The 23,530-nt window shown below is 39.0% G+C and overlaps 1 protein-coding gene across 5 annotated transcripts in view; it reads right to left on the reverse strand.

Moving 5' to 3' along the window:
- The window catches only part of Tenm2 (teneurin transmembrane protein 2), a 1,226,262-nt gene that overhangs the window by 1,056,158 nt on the left and 146,574 nt on the right, over positions 1 to 23,530 (reverse strand).

Consider the following 23,530-nt stretch of genomic DNA (forward strand, 5'->3'; position numbering starts at 1 on the left):
CCTTAGACTCCTCAGCTGCCTGAGATAGGCACGAGCATCGTTAAACCGTTGCTATGCAGAGCTTCAGAGTAATGGCCTGTCTAAGTCCCTTACAGGTATCAACAAGAACACAAATTCAAATCAGCAACATTCGACTCTGTAAAAACTCTGTACTGGTCTTTTAGATGTGTTTGAAAAACCAAATAATATTGTCACTTCAAATGTTCTTGATCCTAAGCTGGGATATTTAAGATTCTTTTACAGCATTGGCTCTTTTGTTCATTTTCTGTAATACTGGTATGTGTTGTCCACTAGAAAAGAAGCATGCTGGAGGGTCTCGATACAAGTGGAAACTAAGATTCCCCCAAGAAATTCAAATATATGTACCTATACATAAACATATACATACATATACACACACATATATCACTATAAAATGGGAATATAAATATCAGAAGATAATAGAGCTTAGACTTTATAGTAAGAAGTAAGGAGTTCCCTTCCTAAAGACTCACATAATTTTAGAAATTTTAAAATCCTCCCTTCTCTTCTGTATTTTTTAAATTTAGGAAAAAAGTTATTGCTAATTTAGAAATTCATAATATCCACTAAGAATAATATCTGAGGACTTTTTTTCCTGTCTTTCTTTCCTTTGTTATCTAGCCTTTTTTGGTCAGGATAAATGTTAACTGCCACGCACAGCATGTATTCCTTTATCCCCTCCCCCATGTTTGTGCCTCCTACTGCCCTTGGTTGGTTCCTTTTCTTCCTGTAGTTAACCCCTCCTTCTGCTTTCTTATGAGAAATATTCAGTTACCCTCTTCCCCCACCACCGCTACTTAAGATCTTGTTTTTCTCTATCGTGAATCCCTTTCTAGTTTTATGACCTATACACATTAATATACACACATATGTTCACACATATCTCCAACTTTAAATATAGATTTCACATATAAGAGAAGGCATGCAGTAGTTTCAGTGGAGTTTATGTGACAATTTCCAGTTCTATTCGTTTTCTTCCATATGTCATGATTTAATTTTCCTTTACAGCTGCATAAAATGCCGTTATGTGCGTACCATACTTTCTTTACCATTCATTCAATGGTAGAGATAAAATGTGATTACATTTCTTGAATATTATCAATACTGAATCAATAAATATTGATGAATATTTTTATTTCTTCCCTTCCTCTCTCTCTCCATTAAAACACTGAGCCATGGATTGGATTGTGTATTCAAATTATGACCATAAACAAAATGTAATTCTTATCTTCCAGACACAAGTCACGGAAAAGAGTTTGATAGGCAGATATGACTACACTCAATACAATTGAAATGAAGGCTATTAGAAAAAAGGCAAAAAATGAAGATGTAATATCCTGGACAGGAAGAATATTGAATGAAGTTTTCAAAATAAGTGGAACATCATAAAAAATATGTAAGTCAGCACATAGCTCTCTGTGTCCATGGCTGTAATCCCAGTACTTAATACTTGAAGCAGGAAAGTAAGTTTAAGGTCACATTTGGCTGCATGGTAAATACAAAGCCAGACAGGGCTATATAAGACCAGATTCCAAAAATATACTCAACAAGAAGTAGAGGAAGGAGAAGAGGGGGACAAGGAGGGAGTAGAAGACTGGGAGGGGGAGAAAAGATGGACAGGGAACGCTCACCTGGCCAGATCTGTACAGAATACCGTCAGGACCTTTATGTAAAAATAGCAGGTGATAGCAGAAAACGGTGTAAGCTCAAGGGACAGAAAACACAGGTATTATCACATTGTTAGGGGACCTAACCTCGGACATTGTGATATAACATTACTATCCACAAAGATACTGGGTGGCACCCACAGCTCTCCTCGGATGCAGGGGACCATATGTGGTATACACAAGAAAACTACTGTCTTAGCACTAGCTTGATACACTAGGCAATATATAAATTTCTTTTAAGGTTTGATATAATGTCATATAGAAGAAGAATCAATAGATAACCTTTTAAAGGTATATATTTCCAGATACAACATTCACCGTGTTCTTGATTGGAAACTTCAATAGAACATGATAGTTGGAGAGGAAACTTATATCACTGTGGGGAATGAACATAGGAACGAATAGGAAGGAACATGGAAATGCATGGTCTAACATGACAGAGGAGAAAATAAACTAGATTAAAGAGCCAAAGGAACAAGAAGTTTCTGTGAGAAATAGTAGAGAAGCTGTAGGCATGAAGTCTTTCTAACATGGCTGCCTAAACACGACCTGAACAAAGATGACGTCAGCAGATATGCTAATGTGGGAGAGAGGGAGCTAGGCCTCACCTTAGAAAAGCACTGCAGGCCAAGAAGGGATGCTGGGAGTGAGCAGGAGAAATAGTCTTGCCTAGAGAAAAGCACACACATTTATTATCCAATACAAATGGTCAGCCCTGAAAGCATTTACATACAAGAAACATGAGGAAGACTGATCATGTTGTATTTATATATTTAAGAATATATAGCAGCCAGTGGAAAATTTCAGAGGAAATTCAAAAAATCATCAGATCTTACTATAAAAACCTATATTCAACAAAACTTGAAAATCTTCAGGAAATGGACAATTTCCTAGACAGATACCAGGTATCGAAGTTAAATCAGGAACAGATAAACCAGTTAAACAACCCCATAACTCCTAAGGAAATAGAAGCAGTCATTAAAGGTCTCCCAACCAAAAAGAGCCCAGGTCCAGACGGGTTTAGTGCAGAATTCTATCAAACCTTCATAGAAGACCTCATACCAATATTATCCAAACTATTCCACAAAATTGAAACAGATGGAGCCCTACCGAATTCCTTCTACGAAGCCACAATTACTCTTATACCTAAACCACACAAAGACACAACAAAGAAAGAGAACTTCAGACCAATTTCCCTTATGAATATCGACACAAAAATACTCAATAAAATTCTGGCAAACCGAATTCAAGAGCACATCAAAACAATCATCCACCATGATCAAGTAGGCTTCATCCCAGGCATGCAGGGATGGTTTAATATACGGAAAACCATCAATGTGATCCATCATATAAACAAACTGAAAGAACAGAACCACATGATCATTTCATTAGATGCTGAGAAAGCATTTGACAAAATTCAACACCCCTTCATGATAAAAGTCCTGGAAAGAATAGGAATTCAAGGCCCATACCTAAACATAGTAAAAGCCATATACAGCAAACCAGTTGCTAACATTAAACTAAATGGAGAGAAACTTGAAGCAATCCCACTAAAATCAGGGACTAGACAAGGCTGCCCACTCTCTCCCTACTTATTCAATATAGTTCTTGAAGTTCTAGCCAGAGCAATCAGACAACAAAAGGAGATCAAGGGGATACAGATCGGAAAAGAAGAGGTCAAAATATCACTATTTGCAGACGACATGATAGTATATTTAAGTGATCACAAAAGTTCCACCAGAGAACTACTAAAGCTGATAAACAACTTCAGCAAAGTGGCTGGGTATAAAATTAACTCAAATAAATCAGTTGCCTTCCTCTATACAAAAGAGAAACAAGCCGAGAAAGAAATTAGGGAAACGACACCCTTCATAATAGACCCAAATAATATAAAGTACCTCGGTGTGACTTTAACCAAGCAAGTAAAAGATCTGTACAATAAGAACTTCAAGACACTGAGGAAAGAAATTGAAGAAGACCTCAGAAGATGGAAAGATCTCCCATGCTCATGGATTGGCAGGATTAATATAGTAAAAATGGCCATTTTACCAAAAGCAATCTAGAGATTCAATGCAATCCCCATCAAAATACCAATCCAATTCTTCAAAGAGTTAGACAGAACAATTTGCAAATTCATCTGGAATAACAAAAAACCCAGGATAGCTAAAGCTATCCTCAACAATAAAAGGACTTCAGGGGGAATCACTATCCCTGAACTCAAGCAGTATTACAGAGCAATAGTCATAAAAACTGCATGGTATTGGTACAGAGACAGACAGATAGACCAATGGAATAGAATTGAAGACCCAGAAATGAACCCACACACCTATGGTCACTTGATTTTTGACAAAGGAGCCAAAACCATCCAATGGAAAAAAGATAGCATTTTCAGCAAATGGTGCTGGTTCAACTGGAGGGCAACATGTAGAAGAATGCAGATCGATCCATCCTTATCACCCTGTACAAAGCTTAAGTCCAAGTGGATCAAGGACCTCCACATCAAACCAGACACACTCAAACTAATAGAAGAAAAACTAGGGAAGCATCTGGAACACATGGGCACTGGAAAAAATTTCCTGAACAAAACACCAATGGCTTATGCTCTAAGATCAAGAATCAACAAATGGGATCTCATAAAACTGCAAAGCTTCTGTAAGGCAAAGGACATTGTGGTTAGGACAAAACGGCAACCAACAGATTGGGAAAAGATCTTTACCAATCCTACAACAGATAGAGGCCTTATATCCAAAATATACAAAGAACTCAAGAAGTTAGACCGCAGGGAAACAAATAACCCTATTAAAAATGGGGTTCAGAGCTAAACAAAGAATTCACAGCTGAGGAATGCAGAATGGCTGAGAAACACCTAAAGAAATGTTCAACATCTTTAGTCATAAGGGAAATGCAAATCAAAACAACCCTGAGATTTCACCTCACACCAGTGAGAATGGCTAAGATCAAAAACTCAGGTGACAGCAGATGCTGGCGAGGATGTGGAGAAAGAGGAACACTCCTCCATTGTTGGTGGGATTGCAGACTGGTACAACCATTCTGGAAATCAGTCTGGAGGTGCCTCAGAAAATTGGACATTGAACTGCCTGAGGATCCAGCTATACCTCTCTTGGGCATATACCCAAAAGATGCCTCAACATATAAAAGAGACACGTGCTCCACTATGTTCATCGCAGCCTTATTTATAATAGCCAGAAACTGGAAAGAACCCAGATCCCCTTCAACAGAGGAATGGATACAGAAAATGTGGTACATCTACACAATGGAATATTACTCAGCTATCAAAAACAACGAGTTTATGAAATTCGTAGGCAAATGGTTGGAACTGGAAAATATCCTGAGTGAGGTAACCCAATCACAGAAAGACATACATGGTATGCACTCATTGATAAGTGGCTATTAGCCCAAATGCTTGAATTACCCTAGATCCCTAGAACAAACGAAACTCAAGACGGATGATCAAAATGTGAATGCTTCACTCCTTCTTTAAATGAGGAAAAAGAATACCCTTGGCAGGGAAGGGAGAGGCAAAGATTAAAACAGAGACTGAAAGAACACCCATTCAGAGCCTGTCCCACATGTGGCCCATACATATACAGCCACCCAATTAGACAAGATGGATGAAGCAAAGAAGTGCAGACCGACAGGAGCCGGATGTAGATCGCTCCTGAGAGACACAGCCAGAATACAGCAAATACAGAGGCGAATGCCAGCAGCAAACCACTGAACTGAGAATAGGTCCCCTATTGAAGGAATCAGAGAAAGAACTGGAAGAGCTTGAAGGTGCTCGAGACCCCAAAAGTACAACAATGTCAAGCAACCAGAGCTTCCAGGGACTAAGCCACTACCTAAAGACTATACATGGACTGACCCTGGACTCTGACCTCATAGGTAGCAATGAATATCCTAGTAAGAGCACCAGTGGAAGGGGAAGCCTTGGGTCCTGCTAAGACTGAACCCCCAGTGAACTAGACTATGGGGGGAGGGCGGCAATGGGGGGAGGGTTGGGAGGGGAACACCCATAAGGAAGGGGAGGGGGGAGGGGGATGTTTGTCCGGAAACCGGGAAAGGGAATAACACTTGAAATGTATATAAGAAATACTCAAGTTAATAAAAAAAAAAGAATATATAGCAGCCAGTGGCAAAAAAGAAAGAATATACATAGTATATATACATATATAGTATATAAACATATATTTTATTAAAAAATATACCAACACATATTGCTATTTTATCAATAAGTTTTATTCATAAGTATATTTATTATTTATTTGTATATGCATAAATATATATTTATACACACAAAGTGCATGTATTGTATATCTTTATAGCTATCACATATAGTTATATTAAGTTATATATAATTTAATAATATATTATATATAATCATTGTATAGTTATATAAATGTATATTTGTAATATATTCATTATATATTATATAAACATGTATAAGATTTATGTATTTATAGTAACTAATATGAAAACATATGTATGTAAGAACAATTATACAACGAACATGGATTTGAAAAATAACAGTAGGGAAGTACATGGAAGATCTTAGAGGATGAAAAGAAAGGCAAAATGATGTAAGTATAATCTCAAAAATAGACAAAATATTAAAAACGTGAACTAAGTATGATTTGAGGTGGAGAGACAGCTCAAGATTAAGAATACTTTTTACTCTTGCAGAGGACCAGGATTCAAGTTCCAGCACACATATGCTGGCATGTAACAATCTGCAAGCCTAGTACCAGGGAATCTAATGTTTTCTTCTGAATTCCCACACGGCACACATATGTAGACTCATGCATACACTCATAGACATAAAATAAATAAATATATGTAATTTTTTTCAAAAGCAAATATTACAATCTAATATCCTAACATGGACACATTTGTTCTCATGTAAAAAAAGACATGAGTGTATTCTACTTTTACCTATAAAGAAAAATTAATGGCTCTCCTTCTGTACTTCAGAGATTAAGCTCCCTTTTAAGCCTTTGTAAAAAAGTTTATCTGTAAAAATGGAGAACCCATTCATTCATTCAGGTCACATATACGTATCGAGCAAACACTATGACCTAGAATATTCATTAATTGAGTTGCATGAACTATGTCAGCAGATAAAATGGACAAAAATGCCCTTTTGACTTCCCCAGGCTCCTTCCTGCCTTCCTTCCTTTGGAATGCTCACAGGAAAGCAATCCATTGTTTGCATTCTGCAAAGGCTTCGCAAGCTTTCTTAGGTATATGTTTAAGTGTTAGAGAAATAGTGGACCAGAAACAATTGCAGGGAGCCCATAAATTCCATGTTTGTTTGTTTCTCTAAACAGAAGTCTACATGTTTGCATTTTTAAACTGCTTCATTTATACTATCTAAATAAAACTTGCTATATCTGAACGTCTATATGAATGTTGGTAACCCAAGAGAATTTTAAAAGAAACACATAAACCACTGTGGGATCATTAATGGACACAGAAGTCATGAAGCCACTGTAAGACACCCTCAAGTTGTCTAATACGTCACAGAAAGCCACATCTTGTTATGTTGTATAGTAACTTTAAAACAGATTTAATGTAGTCTAGCAATTTTAACATGGGTCTGGATATATCATGGGTTTTTTTTTCCTTCCTTTTTTTTGACACATTAATTGTTCTTCCATACACAAGGAGAACAGAAGCGGCAGTATGCCATATTTATTCAGTGTAGGGTGAGCCACAGGGGTTGTGGAACATTCTCTCTCCAATGCTAGCCAAATTATCTCAGTGCCCAACTTGTAAGAGGCTGCAATAATACTCGATCATTTCAGAGTGCTGGTCGGGTTATGCATCATTTTAACAGCACGATGGCAGATTGTGATCATCTTCATGTTATAGGAATCTAGAGATAAGTAGCAGGCATGGTGAGACATTTTCATACATCCTCATTCTGCATAGAAGCCTAAAAGAGAGAGCTAGAAATTTGTGCCATGCTGGCATGGAATACTCATTACCTCTAGGAAGGAGGCTTGTGTATAGCAATCAGGGCATTGGTGAAATAACCATGGCTTTTGGGATTTGCTATGGGGAGGACAAAACAAATAAACACCCCTCCCCCTGCAAAAGGAGAACAAGGGAGAAGCACATGGGCATGCCATTTGAGTCCGATTTCCTAGACTTTAGACAGGAAACCCAACCAAGGCAAGAAGAGCATCAACTACTCATATGTTCATTCCCTAGCATGATACCACAGGCTCGTGGGTACTTAGTAAATATTGGCTCACTGAGTGAGTCAGGAATGTGTGAATGACAGGCATATATCCCGAATGTTCAATGAGTATTATATTTCACACCATTTTTTTTAAATGTGGCCCAGTAATCTGAGAAGCTGCCTTGTAGCCACTAGAATCCATCTTAAGACGTAAGACTTTCCCCTTGTCATTGTAACGTATTTGTATGCACTGAACGGCTGTTGCCTAACTCCTTGAATAGCAATGGCATTCAGCGTGTTTGTACCAATTCAACCGCCATCAACATCCGAATACCAAAAGAAAAAAAATCATCATCAGAGATAATCAGTCCTTTTGGTGAAGACACAAAGCGGTTTGGAAAAACTTAATTGAAAACTGGACACAACTGGATGATGATTGATGATGAATGTGATGGTGATGAATTAATTTATTTCTTAATGAACAGGCTCAGATCCTTCATTTCCTCTCAGAGATTAGCATATTTAAATACAATATGTGATGTTTCCCTATAAGATCTAATCTCTTAAGCACTACGCCTGCTTCAAAGGCTATTTTAATAAAGGAAAAAGGAACAGGAATAATTCTGTTGTACTTCTAAGTGCCTTTGCTGGAAAGGTGTGTCTTTCGGGATAGGAACCTCTATATTTGTTGAACCAAACTCTGCTAAGCCAGTGTATCAAAAACCTCCAATTCAAATAATTTAACCAGTGAAAATGGTCCTTCCATTTCTTTTGTATACAAATGTACCGGGAACCATTATAAAGATGACAGCACCCCCACTTCTTTTATCAAATCAGGATAGTTTCCTATTTCTGCTTCCCTCCACCTAATGGGGAGCACAGTTTTTATTCAACAGGAATTTAACTTTTTTGCAGGCTAATTAGTTGCCTTTCTATTCTTTGCCCTTATGAGGCATCTTACAAACAGATGTGGAGACCTGATTTAAATCAAGGTGACCCAACAGGAGTGAGGGAACTTAAGAAGAAAGCAGTTGGCAAGAAGTCACCAAAGCAGTTGGCATTCAAGTCCCCTCGCATGCTTCAGTTATCCAAGCTGGGCCCTGTTGATATTTATTTCTCCATCACTTTGGAGATGTGCGGAATGTATAGGCTTCAGGTGGTTTCCCTCATTCAATTATAATAGACAGAGCCCTAATCTTTTCATTTCTACTCCTTGAGAACTTGGAAAACTCCACCATAGGTACTTAAACTAGGCAGAAGCCACACACTACAGCCATCAACAAATCTCTCCAGTTAGGATAGAGGGGGACAAAAAATAAAAACAGAACTTTTCCCGTGGGACTCCTATGCTCACCTGGGGCACCGGGGGATCACCTGGGGCGGTGTGAATTAACTCATAGTTAATGGGATTTTTGACCAACCAGAACTTCTGCTGCCTCACCATCCAAGACAGTGAGGCTTCTATTGTAATAATGGCATTCATAACAAGACGTGTTAGCCCATATTGTCGGCTCCATAAATAATTGGGTCCCAGAAGGACTGGCAGAGAGCTTTGGTGATATATAGCTACCAAGAACACTGACAAATTATGATCAGGCTGCCTTTGTTCCAAAAGCAGCCCATCTCAATATAAACTCAGAATGGCAGGGAATTGTGTGGCAGAAAGCACTCCGATAAATGATTCTCCCATCTGTTATAGGGAGTTCCACCCCAGGACAGAGGTCACTGGATAATAATAATGATGATGGGAGAGATAATGTGAATAATGACATCATCATGTTATAATAGGTGAACATGCAATAGAGAATACAAATGGTACCCACTGACAACTCGCCTACACTGAAGGGGCACTTTGTCTTCCTAGAAGATGGACAAATCAAATTTCAACAGCTATTGTTCTGAGCGGGGGGCAGAATCCATCACAGGATTTTCAGTCCCCTTGGCATCATGTGGCCCAGGCAGCTAAAAAGGGGGAAAATTCTATCAAAATATCAGTGGTACTTTTAACCTAATAACATGGACAGGTACAGTGAAAAGATGTCCCAAGTCATAATGAAGAATATCACACACACACACACACACACACACACACACACACACACACATACAGAGAGAGAGAGAGAGAGAAACACAGATACACACATACACAGATACATTTATACATACACACATACGAACACAGAAACACATACACATATACATATACAGACACATGCATATACCTACCTATACACATACAACATGCATAGACACACAAGTTTCTATTGACCAGCAACTTGGCCTGTTCACATATGTGTGAAATTTTTCATTCTGGTTTCTTGGAAGAATAGCGGGGATTATACTGATGAATGTGTGTACTGTGAATATCATTTTTGTTACTCGTGCCTAATCTATGAAACTAAAAGTTTTGTTTCAGAAAACAAAGCAAAACAAAACAACAAACTACAATCAAACAACAACAACAACAAAAACATGTAAGGTTTAATATTGTCCCAAGTATGTATACACAGGAATTAGCAAGGTCACCATTTATCTCTGTCGTATTTCTCTTCAAATAAGCTGTGTTGAGCTTACAATGACTTCCCAAAGAAATTTATCTTCAGACCCTAGGACAATGACTGTTATGCGTGGCTAAGGGGGCTTTGCAGTTATAAATATTAGGGTCCTGATGCAAAGACCTTCCAGTTATAGATTCTTCCAGTAGAATTGTATGGCTCCATGGAGAAAGACAAAAGCAGGTTCGACTAGAGATAATAAAAGGGATCACACGGCAGAAGCAGACCTGAAGAGACACTATCAGTGTCAAGGGACTGTGGTGGCAAGCAAAACAGTTAAAGCAAGGAGTGGAATCTCTACTGAGTACACAGAGCAAAACAAACATGGCGGCATTTAGATGGGAGCCTCTCAACTTCCAGAGCTGGACAAGAAATCAATTTGCATCTCAATTCTCTCAACTTGTTAGCCAGTGACAAAACCTAACACATTCATGAATTCAGCGCCTTCCTACCCAGACAAACATACACCAGCTGCAAAAATCATCTCTGTCTTTACTCAGTTTGCAACCTAGAGGGTGGAATCTAGAGTCTTGTGTGTGCCGGGCAAGCACTCTACCTCTGAGTTACGGCACAATGCTTCTGCCATCTATATTAAAGCCTATGTTGTGAGCACGTCTCCTGAAAGCAGAGGAAAGCTTACACAATATTACCCAAGACCAATGAAGCTAGAAGAAAGTAAGAAACTCTCAAAGAACAGAAGGACCACCTACTAGTTTTCAGGTTTAGTCTATAAAAAGCCACAGGAATTAACGTAGAAAAGTAAAGAGGTTCCAGGACAGAGGCTCGGAGTTTTCCTCTAAGACTGTAGTTTGCACAGCTAACAGATACGACTCAGACAGAATGGGCACAAAGCGTGTGTGAATCCATCCTCACCTATAGTACAGAGCTTTACGCTTCAGTTCCAAGGCAGTAAGAAGAGTACAGCCCAGTGATGTAAGGAAAGAAAGAGCCACCGGGTTGCACACATGTGATCCACTGCCAGCAGCCGTGTAGCCATTGCCGCTGATTTTATTTTTTCAAAATTAAAAATATTTAATGAGATGTTTACGTCACGCCCATTTGGGGGAACTAAGCTCTTATTTTAAGTCTGAATAATACAGCTGTTCGGGTTTTTTAAATCCCCTAATTTCAATGTGAATACAGCACAGCTGCCCCATGAGCTGCCTTGAAAGGGTAGCATCGTCATTGGTCGAAAGTTCGCCTACGTCAGGACGTCTCCTCACGGATGGCTCATTTTAAAAATAAAGCAAGTATACCACCGTCTCATTGGCCTGTACAAATGTCGGTCAACCGCTTCTTGCGTGTAGAAGCTCGGCAGAATGCAGCAAGTGCGAAATGTAAAGTGTTGAATATATCTGTGGCTATAATTAGTTCTTTTAAAAAGCGCAGTGGTCATCCATCCTCACACAGCTTTGTAAGAAGCGGCTTAGTTAGCATCAGCTGTACACAAGTTACTCTTGCGTGGATAAAGCAGCCATCTTCTGACATTTTGTTCTAAAAACTATTTTCAAAATGTCAGCAAGTCTCCAGACGTCGACTCAGTGGTTAGGGCCTACTCAAAATCTGCTACTACTTACGACTTCGTGTGTGTGTGTGTGTGTGTGTGTGTGTGTGTGTGTGTGTGTGTGTGTATGGATTTTTTTTTCCTTCTCAGTGAATATTCATATAGGAAAGCCTTCTTGTTAAGATACTAAAAGAAATGGTAAACACACACACACACACACACACACACACAGAGAGAGAGAGAGAGAGAGAGAGAGAGAGAGAGAGAGAGAGAGAGAGAGAGAGAATATTTTTTCCAACTTCCCAGTAAAAGAGACATAAATTCCAGCCCCAGGAAACATCACACCCAGAAGCTGTAAATTCAATTAATCTTTTAAAAATAGACATACATTTTAGAAAATCTTTTCATGATCTGGACTAGTGCTAATTATGGCTTTTGGATGAAAGTAAACACAATTGGAAAATCCCATAAATTACAGTTCATCTACATGGACATGACTGCTCAAAAAAATTATGTCATAGCTATTTCTCCATGATATATATTATACACTTGTTTGCTTCGAGCAAAGGCTCTTTGTGGCCGTCTGTAAATAAAAGTCCGTTCCCACACTTGCAGGCAAAATGACACTTCACAGAGTCGAGTCCTGCAACTTCCCACCCATAGACTGACTGGTTTATGCCCACAAGCTTTCCAGTGACCTCAAGTAAATGGGTCACATGGGCAACACCTAATTATTGGGTCAAAGTTGCTGATTTCTTCAGTGGAGTTACTAAAGCTTCTTCAATCTACCTATCAATGGGAAACACATATGAGGGAAATTGAACTCCTACATTTCCATGGGTACTTCGGGGCTCACTTAAGTCCCTCACCCTTTTTACAGGACATACTATGCAGTGTGGCACTCAGATGTGGTAGCTTTCAAATTTATAGATCAAAGGCAGGAGGCAGCTCTGTGGAGAGTGGCAGAGTATGCCGAGACTCAGAGTGCCAGCATTTGGGGTAGTGGGGGATGTGTCCGAATGTTGTGGAAAGGACAAATTTAATAAAAGAGAAGCCATTATCTGAAGGTAAAATTGAAGAAGCACATGAATAGGTCTATGTCTCCAGGCAGGGGTGAAAGTTGGAGAATAAGGTGACAAAGTCTTTCTTCCAAAAGGGTCCTAACAAGGTTACAATTCACCCCAAGGATAAACAGTTATTCTTAGCAGAGGGGGAAAAAAATCTCACATAAACACACGTACTTAGACTTGCAGAGCCAATGTCCCTGTGAGATTTTCTTTCGCTTTTAAATACTAAGCCTGCTGATGGATTTCAGCCATGGCAGAATATAAGGAACTGTAGGCAATGTTGTCATTGCTTCAGTCTCTCCCGGAGTTTGCCACTTCATGAGGATATTTTAACTACTTGTCATTGGTAATGATTACATACAAGTTACTGCCCCTCATTAAGATCTTGGCACCAATACACAAATAATTATTGACACAATTAAGCTTTGACATGGCGCCCATCGGATTCTCTTTGTCCTTGTCTGTGTATTAGTGCCACATTATTCTTTTTTTTAAAAAGAGAAAATGATCCGTTTTTAATCAGGGCTAGACTCTCTCAAGTTTGTTCACAGTATAAATACAAGGAAATGCTGGATTCCTAAAAATAGCCAGTGCTCTTCCCAGTATATTATTAGCATTCATAAAGGGGAAATGAAAAAGCAGTGTTCAGACACTGAAGGACAGACATCTAATGCAATAAAAAAAGAATAATTCAGCCCGAGAGTCTCAAAATAAGAAGCCTGTCATTGCCAATGACTACCAATGAAGTGTGTTGATGGTTATTTAAACAACCTGTATGACTGCACTAACACGTAACTGAACATATTATCCAAAATCTGTTTAATTTCATTTCCCAACTTCTTACTGCTGACAGAGTTATATGTTTGCTAATATAGTCAGTGCATAATTACCCTGGTCAGTATGAATATTTAGCAAATGTTGTAAGAGAAGGACAGCCATTTTTCTTTCTAAAATAAAAAAATCACACACGCACGCACACACACACACACACACGCACACGCACACACAAATTTAAAGCCCTACGCAATCATTTCCGTCAAGGAAGATAATACCATCTACTCTCTTCCAAATATAGTTTAGGCCACATCTGCTACAAGAGAGCTTGAAATATTATCATAGAAATGTTTGGATAATTAGCAATTAATTTCCATTGACTAATATACAATAAAAAAACAGAGCTGCATATGCATGAAGCAAATCACAGTGTATGGTCCCCTTCCCCTCCTCAACACATTTCCACATGGGTAAAAATCTGGTTGCTACAAATTCCAAAGGCAATCCGAATTAACGGGGAAGTTCATAAATATGATATAAAAACTGAATAAGGAAGGGATCAGAGCAAACTATCACCATGTAAATATGAAGAGGCTGTTATGGCTGTTTTGTCCAACCTTCCTCTTTACTAAAACTAATGGATACATATTTGAACGGGATTGTTCATTGTTCACAGGTATGCTATTCTCCTCTCTGGTATCATTCTTCCCTTGGGTCACCTCATTCCTATAGAGCGTGGACAGTCATTCTAATTTACAGCAGCTCCATGACAATTCTGTCACCACACACATATCATCCGTCCCGTAACCCGCATGAGAGCCCCACAAGAGCATTCGTTTCAACAAAGATCTCCCGAATCTCCTCCGAATTAATATGTCATCATTGCGTGAGCCTCAAGGAACACATGAGGTTTTTATTAATATGAACTAATGAGTCCCAGCTTGTAAGCATGTAGAGTACTTAAATTACATGTGAGAGCTGCAGTTGTAGGAGAATAGGTGGAAAGGGGTTAATAAGGAACCAGGTGATATTAATTGGGGTATTCAAGAATTTTTTTTAACTTCCCCGGTGACTTTAAGCAAATGGCTCAGCCTCTGAGATCAACAGACTGAAACTGCTTTATGATACTAGTGTTAAAACAGTGTTCTTAAAGGTGACTGGCATCTTCCTACCCTGCCTCTCCATAGAGAAGAGTCCCACAGCCATCAACTATCACAGAAGTACGTAGCAGCATACTAGAAGTCATTACAGGACCTGGTGTTGAATTTTCCTTCCTAATTACATTTCGCTAGCTGTAACAACACTCTTTAGTCCCACTCGTCCTTTTTCATTTCACCCTCTGCTTTAAATCTTTTGTGACTAGGAGAAGTGATGAATTATACCCTACATGAATTTTATTCAGAATTTTAATAACATTTTGCATATGAAAAATATTATTAGTCAATGATTGACTTTTTCCTCAAGAATAAAAGTATTTTCAGTTTAAAAACATATGTCTTAAAGTCTCTTAGAATTTATTTTTACAAAAATTATTAAGAAAAAAAAAACAAAGGCTATGTCCTTTCAAGTTTCAGAGTCTTAATGCCCTAAGGTCCTTTTGATTTTTGGATTTATGCATGAAACATGAATCTATGGCTCACAGAGTTTGCAGGAATGTATTTTATAAAATAGAAAAATTTCAAGCCCACAAAATACGTTCTGTAAAGTCTTTTAAGGCCACTCAGAAATGCAAGACTTATCTCCTCCTTTCATGGCACCACTTTTCCTTGTTATTTTGCTTAAGAAATGGTGAGAGTTAGGTAGCGAGAGGCAGGGGCGTAGAGCAGTGATGAGAAATGGAGTAATTGTGCGAGGGAATTGCTAAACATTGGTTACAGGCAATATCTTTATTTGCTCCCAGTCACTTGATGCTGGTGGTTATGGGAGTGATGGTGAAAATGGCAACTTCTGGTGTTTTCCTTGATGGCATCTTGGTAATACACGGTGAGGTGTCAGAACATAGCTCCCTAATGGAGTTTTGTGAGGAGAATTCTGAGTGCTTGAGAGACATCTCCAAGAAAACCAAACAAGCACCCTGTGACCCCAGTTTCCTCAAAAACAAGGAGTTATTCTTGGAACACTTTTTTTTGTGCCCCTCTCGGAGGTATTGGATAGGAGTAAGGCTACTTCAGATTAATCAACAAAAGTGGCTGTTGTTATTCACGTTCCTCTCTGGGAAAATCATGATTTTTGCTAAGTGTGGCTGATCTTGTTATTGTGCACTTTACTATGTGATTCTTCTTATACCCGTGGAGTATAAATTGTCTGATGCTCTGAATAAAGTTCGCTATTTCGTGAGACTTCAATCGACCTCACTTTTAGGCTCTGGTCTCCCAAATTCCACCCTCAATAAACAATGGAAGACTTATGAAGGACAATAACCAGAACTTACATTAGACTATGGTCAGCGTATCATATGCAAATTTTAGCCTTACACAATGCCTGCCCTTCCCAACAAATGTGTCAAGCGGGCAAACCCAAAAGTAGGTGAAGTTCACCCCCTTTTTGAGGATCTGAGCTTCTAAAAGGCATGGAGTTAGAATTATGCTTCTTGATTCTTAAAAGCAACTGGTTGTCTCTCATGTAATTAAACTCTCATTCTCTAGACCTCACAGCAGAACTAGTTTGTTACTTTTATTCTGGGTGGTTCCTCAGCTTTTTACAGAAACTTCTGAGTGTATTTCAAAAATGTTCACAAAACTTTGTCCTTTGATGGTTTATAGGTGTGTATAATGAATTTTACTTGTTTTCACACCCAGTACTACCTCTCATCCCTCATCCTTTCCTCCCTGAAACAAACCCATCTTCTTGATTTCATTACATTTGGGGGCAGTATTTTCTCCTTAACAAAAGATAGATAAGGCATTTAGAGAGCTATGTGTCTATTCGAGTCTTTCTTAAGGTAAACATTTGTTTGATTCTCTTTTAGAAAGGAATCAAACACTTGCTTGATTATTTTCTTTGAGAACAAGCATTAGATTTTTGGACAGACAGTAATGAGGTGGGTGCTACCGCTGTTCCCCCAGCTAGCTTTCAAGTGACATTGGCTGAACTACTTCATACCCTTTCTCTTGAACCGGCTATGCTAGAATTGATAATATAAATATTTTAAGCCATTAATAGAGATAGATTTTTATTTTCTTGACTCTTGCCCCTAGAAAATGGATTAGACAAATTTTCTAGTCAGTTTGCTAACCCATCAAGAAATCAATGGCTTCAGATTTTGAGATGTGAAAATGGATGATTGGTCTTTAATGAAAGATTCCCATTTATACCAGTTTCTTTGAAAACACATGACTAGTCTCTGTTAATATCCTAAATGATTACAGTTCTACCAATTAAAGTTAACAAGCCAGCAGCCTGTACAGCTCACATCAAGAAACAAATATATATTTCACATTGCCATAGTTCTGGGCTCTGCAAGAAAATGTGAAGAAATTAATAGAGGCTATGATGTTGTCTTCTCTTTCTTTACTGTTGACACAGTCTAAACTCAATTAAAGTAGTTGGAGTAGTTTATAGAGAGCTACAATATGAACAATTCTATACCAGTGTCAAAAAGTACATCTCAGAGACACTTGGGGCAGATTCCTGAATTGGGAGCCTCACTTATTCAGGCTTCATTAATTCATGAATATTTAGTAAGTTTAAACAGTGAGAGCTAAAAAAGAGGGCATATGGACATCTTCCTAGACCACACACCATTGCTTTGGCCACTACATTCTCTCTCTCTCTCTCTCTCTCTCTCTCTCTCTCTCTCTCTCTCTCTCTTTCTGTCTCTCTTTATATATATATATATATATGTATATATATAGTATGTCTATGTATGTACATGTATATGTATATATGTATATACATATAATGTGTGTGAAATCTATATTTTAAGAAAAAAGAGTGCCATTTAGTAACAAAACTAAATGATATTAAGGTGATAGGAAACAGACAAAAGATAAACATAGAGGAGTTCAGAGTAACAAACTGAACTGCCATTCCCTGAAGTGGATATTCTGAAGCTAAAATGCTCATGTGATTTTAGTTGAAATGTGGTATCGAGGAACAACAGTAGAGTCATGAGGGTAGGATCCTTGGCACCTCATTGCTGTCCTCACAGGGACTGTAGTGAGAGAAGCTACCCAAAAGCCAGAAAGTTAATCTGGCAGTGGTTTGATCATGGATTCTGTAGCTCCAAGCTGGAGCATTTGTTATCAGTTGTTCGGGCTTCCCAGGCTATGAGAATTTGATGTGGCATCCAAGTCAGATAATACATGAAGAGAAACATGTAAAAAGAGCTGAAGCTATTGGAGAGAAGACACGCTATAAATGAGAGAAATGCTCACCACGAGGAGGACCTGTTCAGACTGTGCGTAACCCTTGCAAGTCTCATTCAACTTAGCTATTCTGAATTCTAATGACATAACAACAAGAACAACAAGGCAGAAATAAATAGGACAGAGAAGTGGGCAATATTCAATCTCATTAGCTCTTTCTAAAAGGCTGGAGAGATCCCAGCATGGCTGTCATCAATAAAGGAGGAGTACACCAGTGTAACAGGAGCAGAGGCAAGTGTTTCTGGATACTTTCTTCTCCTGATTTCTCTACTATGGGCATGCATATGAACACCAAAAAATCTACTCTCCCATGATTTCTATTACTTCTTGTTCATTCTGTGGGTATGAATGCCCAGTTCAGATTTGGAACTGAGCTGTGATCCACTGCATTGAGGAATTAGGCCAGGGTATTGGTATTGGTAGTAATCCGTTGGTTAGTTCAGTCGCTAAAGTTCTTGCCACATTAAAGATGAAATTACAATAGAATTACACATCAGAACATAGCATACCATTTGGGTTGGTAGACAGCTAGAAGAGACACTGGAGGAAACTCAGAAAGAAGTAGATTTAGGAAATACTACATCCTTTGGAAATACTAAATACCCTTAATAAATATACTTAATGGAGAATCATACTACCCCCTTATATACAACAGGTGGGATGAAATAGGAACTTACAAGCTACAATGATATCTGTCTCGTAAAATTAAAAATTCTTATTCATTAATATAATATCAAAATGAGACTGACTTCTTTATGCTATTCTTCCTGCTACTACCACATAGGCAGGATCAGTAACCAAGGTCACTGTTTGTTTCAAAATAATTGTAAAAAATCTGCCATTTGTCTTCCATCTATTATGAAGCAAAGACAGAAAGACTAAGAACAAGAGGAGAAATGAGAAGTAGAGAAGGAGGAGGGGTGCACTTGGGTAACGAAAACATAGAGAAATTCATATTTATGCACAAACACTTGTTCGTGGCAGCCTTATTATTGTATAGAGTTTCGTTAATAGTATAAAATGTTTTGGAGGTCAACTCATTTAAAGGTCGAGTTGCGGTGACATTGTTTGCTGAAATAAAATCCTATCATTCTGCAGTCCGGGACACGCTAGCAGACCTAGAATTGGTTGACAGTCATAGAGCGAGATTAATAAATAACAACAATAATAAAAACAGAGCTCTAAACCCCAGAAAACCAATTTTGAAACAATTACAGGCAACTATTATGGGGCGCCTCTAAACAGTTTTAGCTAAATTCCCTCAGCACAGCTCTGATGACAATAATGTGCGCTGTGCACGCGATTCGCCGCACGCACTTCAAAACACACTCTGCTGTATGCGGTATTAATGAATAAGGCTACCAGCTTAATACACCATCGTTAACGATGGAATTGTTCACAAGTGTGAGGGTGCAGCAATGTTTTCTCTGTGACTTCACATTCAGGAGGGAGGCCATATTGTGTGTGTGTGTGTGTGTGTGTGTGTGTGTGTGTGTGTGTGTTTAAACTCATTATGGAAACCTCCCTGGTTAGTCCATGGTTGGGTTTACCATTGTGCTAAAAATGTAGGCATCCAAAGCCAGGGAGCAGGAAGGAAAGTATACGCTAACTGAGATACCAATTTGATAGCCAGGATGCTGAAGCTTCTGGCCACAAAGATCTGTGTTTGTCCAATAAATCAGCAGGGAAGAAAAAAAAATGAGCCAGGGGCGGGGGAAGTAAATAATGTCGGGTCTCTAACTTGGAAACAGAAGAAGCATGCAAACTGAAACAGGCCAAGCTCAGAACCCAGCTCCTCATGGCGAGGTGCTTTTGTAAGCTTCCTACTGGCTTAGAGAAATGAATGGCTGTGGCCAGCCTCTCATAGTCATAAAACAAGAAGTAGACTGTAACAAGTGTGTACTGTAAAACTGCTAATAATGAGTGCTGTGAACAATCACCCAGTTAAACAATCCATTCACCTCCACTAATTTTTATCTTTTATCTTTTCAATTTTTTATTGGATTTTATACACACATGCCAAGAAAATCAAAATTCATTATATAAAGTGATGTCACCAAGATAATTGTTCGTGAAAAAGCTGTCCAATATCTGGCTATTAATGAGTCTTTGGCCACATCAAATGACAGGGTTTTTTTTCCCCCCAGCTTTCGTATTAAAATGTTTCTGCTGTTAAACCAATTATTTTTTTCCAAATCAATAACCATTTCTTCTCTTGACTTTCAGGAGGCCCAGCCTTGCTGTTATTGTTTATTGTGAAACATGTTATTTAAAATAGCAGAGTTGTCACTGTACTCTGTTAAATGGCATTATTATGTTTGATAACCATTCTGTGGATAAATATTCTGCAAACCACAATTCTATGCAGGATCATAGTTCCCTGCCCCTATGGCTTGTCATGAATACCCTATGGAGGTTTTAGAAGCCCTGAAGTAGATGTATAAGAAAAAATACAATCATAAAATCTTAAAAAGTTTAAAGAAAAGAAAAAAAGAATTGTGGGCCAAATTTATTGCTGTCACTAACAATATGCAGTTGGAAGAATGATGGGATCCTTTCCCCAACCTCTGCAACTCTCCTCTTTGTCTCTCTGTCTATCTTGCTCATTTGTCTGTTTGTTCCATCTCTCTCTCTCTCTCTCTCTCTCTCTCTCTCTCATCTATTCTATCTATCTATCTATCTATCTATCTATCTGTGTATGTAGTTTTGAGGAGGGAGAAGTAAAAATAATAGCAAAATATCTCACTACAATATTTACATATGTTGGAGAATTTATATACGTTGCAAAATTACAAGGGGCCAAATTAGTTCTGTTCTGACTACGAGAATGGAAACTGTGTCCTAAAAACAAATGCATCAAAACAGTGCCTGCACTGGCAAGAGAGGATTTTTTTGTTCGTTTGTTTTTCTTGCTGCTGTTTGTTTATTTGTTTGTTTGTTTGTTTGTTTTTTCCCTTGGGTTTAAGTTTTCAGCAACTTTCCACAGGACCCTCCTTCAAGCTTTCTTCATGCCTCTGCATTAACTTTCAATCATCTTGGACAGAAACACTCCTCACCGTTTTGTCACAGTTACCAGAACTTTTAGCATGTGGGCCTGCTTGAAATATCAGGGCGTTCTTTTCTTGTCCTAATTTCCTGTGGCTTAAACCACATGATGAGGCCTACCTCATTCAGACAGCCCTAGGCTGAGCTTCCTATTCACCTATGGCATTGCACGCTTCTCTCCCTAGGCATTGCCCTTCAGCCTTTTCTCTGCCCTTGACATCATTGCCATTCTAGGCCTCATCTTTGTTCTTTCTCATTCTGTCCCTCCCACTCTGTTGGCGTGGCTTTCTAATTAGCCTTGTGCTGTATGTCTGCCTCCTAGACCACGACCTGCCTAGCAACTGCTGACTTCTGTCTGTCTCCCTTGCTTCCCAGTATCCCAACGTTGCCAAGTTCGTGCTGATGCTTTGGGTGGAGGTTTCATGCTGTATTCTCCGTGACCTAGGAGAGCTTCAAGACTCTCCATTGAAGTTTCCTAGGCAGAGAGAAGTGAACATATACCCCTGAGGAACCTAGGGGCTTAACTCAAAGCAGCCCAAAGCAAGCCCCAAAGAGCTTTAAAGAGTTGTGTTTTGCTTTAAAAATGCATGTGAATTTTATATTCTGTTCCATAAATATCTCCACATTTGTGTTAACATTAAAATATTATTTCCCTTAACGTATTGACTAAAAGTAATATTCCAGGATGCCTTGCTAAATCTGTAAGATCTTATGCTTCCTGCTACTTTTGTTTCCCCCCGGGGTCCACATGCCTAGAGCAATAGAAGACTTGTGCTCTCCTGATGTGGCCTTCAAAAAGAAGGGTGAGCTAGTAGCATATCACAGCAGCCTACCCGCTCTTGAGACAGCCCTTACTGCTTCCCCCAAGGAAGGGGGGAATTAAGCTCCACGCTCAACCTGCTTGGCAAACTGTTCAACCGTTGCTAAAGAATAATCTGTCCAGGTTGCTGTGTCTTAAGTTTCTTCTAAGATGGACAGATGTCACTCCATCCTCTGGGATATACCTTTTGAAAGAGGCTTTCAAAAATGTCTGTATCACGACAGACAATGTGTGGAGGCTAGCTTCAGGTGTAATTGTCTAGACTCTGGAGAACTGCTAAGGTTACACAGTGGTTCTGGAGGCATTTATGCATCTCTGTTTTTACTTAAGGGTCATCTCGAAGTTAGTTCTAAGTTCTGTATCGCTAGAAAGCCAAGGAGTGTCAAGAGCAAGGCAGTTAGGAGATGGAAGAGCAGTGGACATTTCCTATATGTAAGGTCCTTCCATAGACTCAAATCTGTCTTTACCCAGGATAGCACATTTCCCTATGTGCATTTGTAAATAATAGCTATGTTGACAGAACATAGATGTGATATTAAAATCTCAAAACATGCATCTTCTTTTAGTGCCTCTCTTAGCTGAAAACTCTAAAGTACTATTGATTGGTGCTAGATCAGGGATCTAGGGGATCATTACCCCAAAGGAAACATCTGGTTGGCCTATAAGTTTTCCTTCCTCTTTAGAGCAAGAGAGCTTCTTGCTCAGAAGTCTTGAGGTCCTCTCCTTAAGTCAGAGACATAGCTCAATGAAGGCCTGTGGAAACAGGCCTCCTGTCAGAAGTGCCAATCTACGCAGGTTGCAAATGTAGCACACCACTTTTAACATTCAGGAAGACATTCTGGTCAAGTCCGTGGAGTGTGTGAGGTCCTTCCATGGTCACTGGTCCCTTCACTTTCTATATCCTGACTCACAGGTCTACATCCTAAAGACAAGGAAGCCATTAATAGGTTCCTTTTAAAAGTTTGTTTTCCAAAGTAAGTCAAAATGTTAGGAACAAGGCAAGATCATTGCAGGGTCTTCAACCCATCACAGGATATTTTAACCTAACCATGATGAGGGATTGCTAAGCCAGGGAGTGTTTTCTTGTGTGCCATTTTCATAGAAAATATTCGACAGAAAGTTGGTGACAGGCTACAAAACTACACGCAGACGGGTCAGAGTTCCAGTTAGGTTTAATTACTGCCTGCCACTTATCAGGTAGGAAGTTCAAGGAGCTTTAGCTAGTTGGCATATGCGCTAACCTCTTCCTCAGGAAGAAAACCAATTTCTAAACCGCATTTAACATTTGCTGCATAGTCCGGGAAAGAAGACAGAGGGAGGAAACAATGAAAAGAAATCATTTCAAGTAACAAAATCTACACAGGAAATGTGTGTGATCCCAACCAGGCTAACGATAAACACTCACCACAGAGGCTGCTGAGGGTACACGGAATCACAATTAGTATTCAGAGGAGGTTGAAGAGGAGCCAGAATGCTGCTAGAGACAAGAAGGGTCTAGGCATGGCCCC

This window comes from Rattus norvegicus, chromosome 10 (genome assembly GCF_021556685.1).
Source record: "Rattus norvegicus strain SHRSP/BbbUtx chromosome 10, alternate assembly SHRSP_T2T, whole genome shotgun sequence".
In the NCBI taxonomy this organism is placed as follows: domain Eukaryota; kingdom Metazoa; phylum Chordata; class Mammalia; order Rodentia; family Muridae; genus Rattus; species Rattus norvegicus.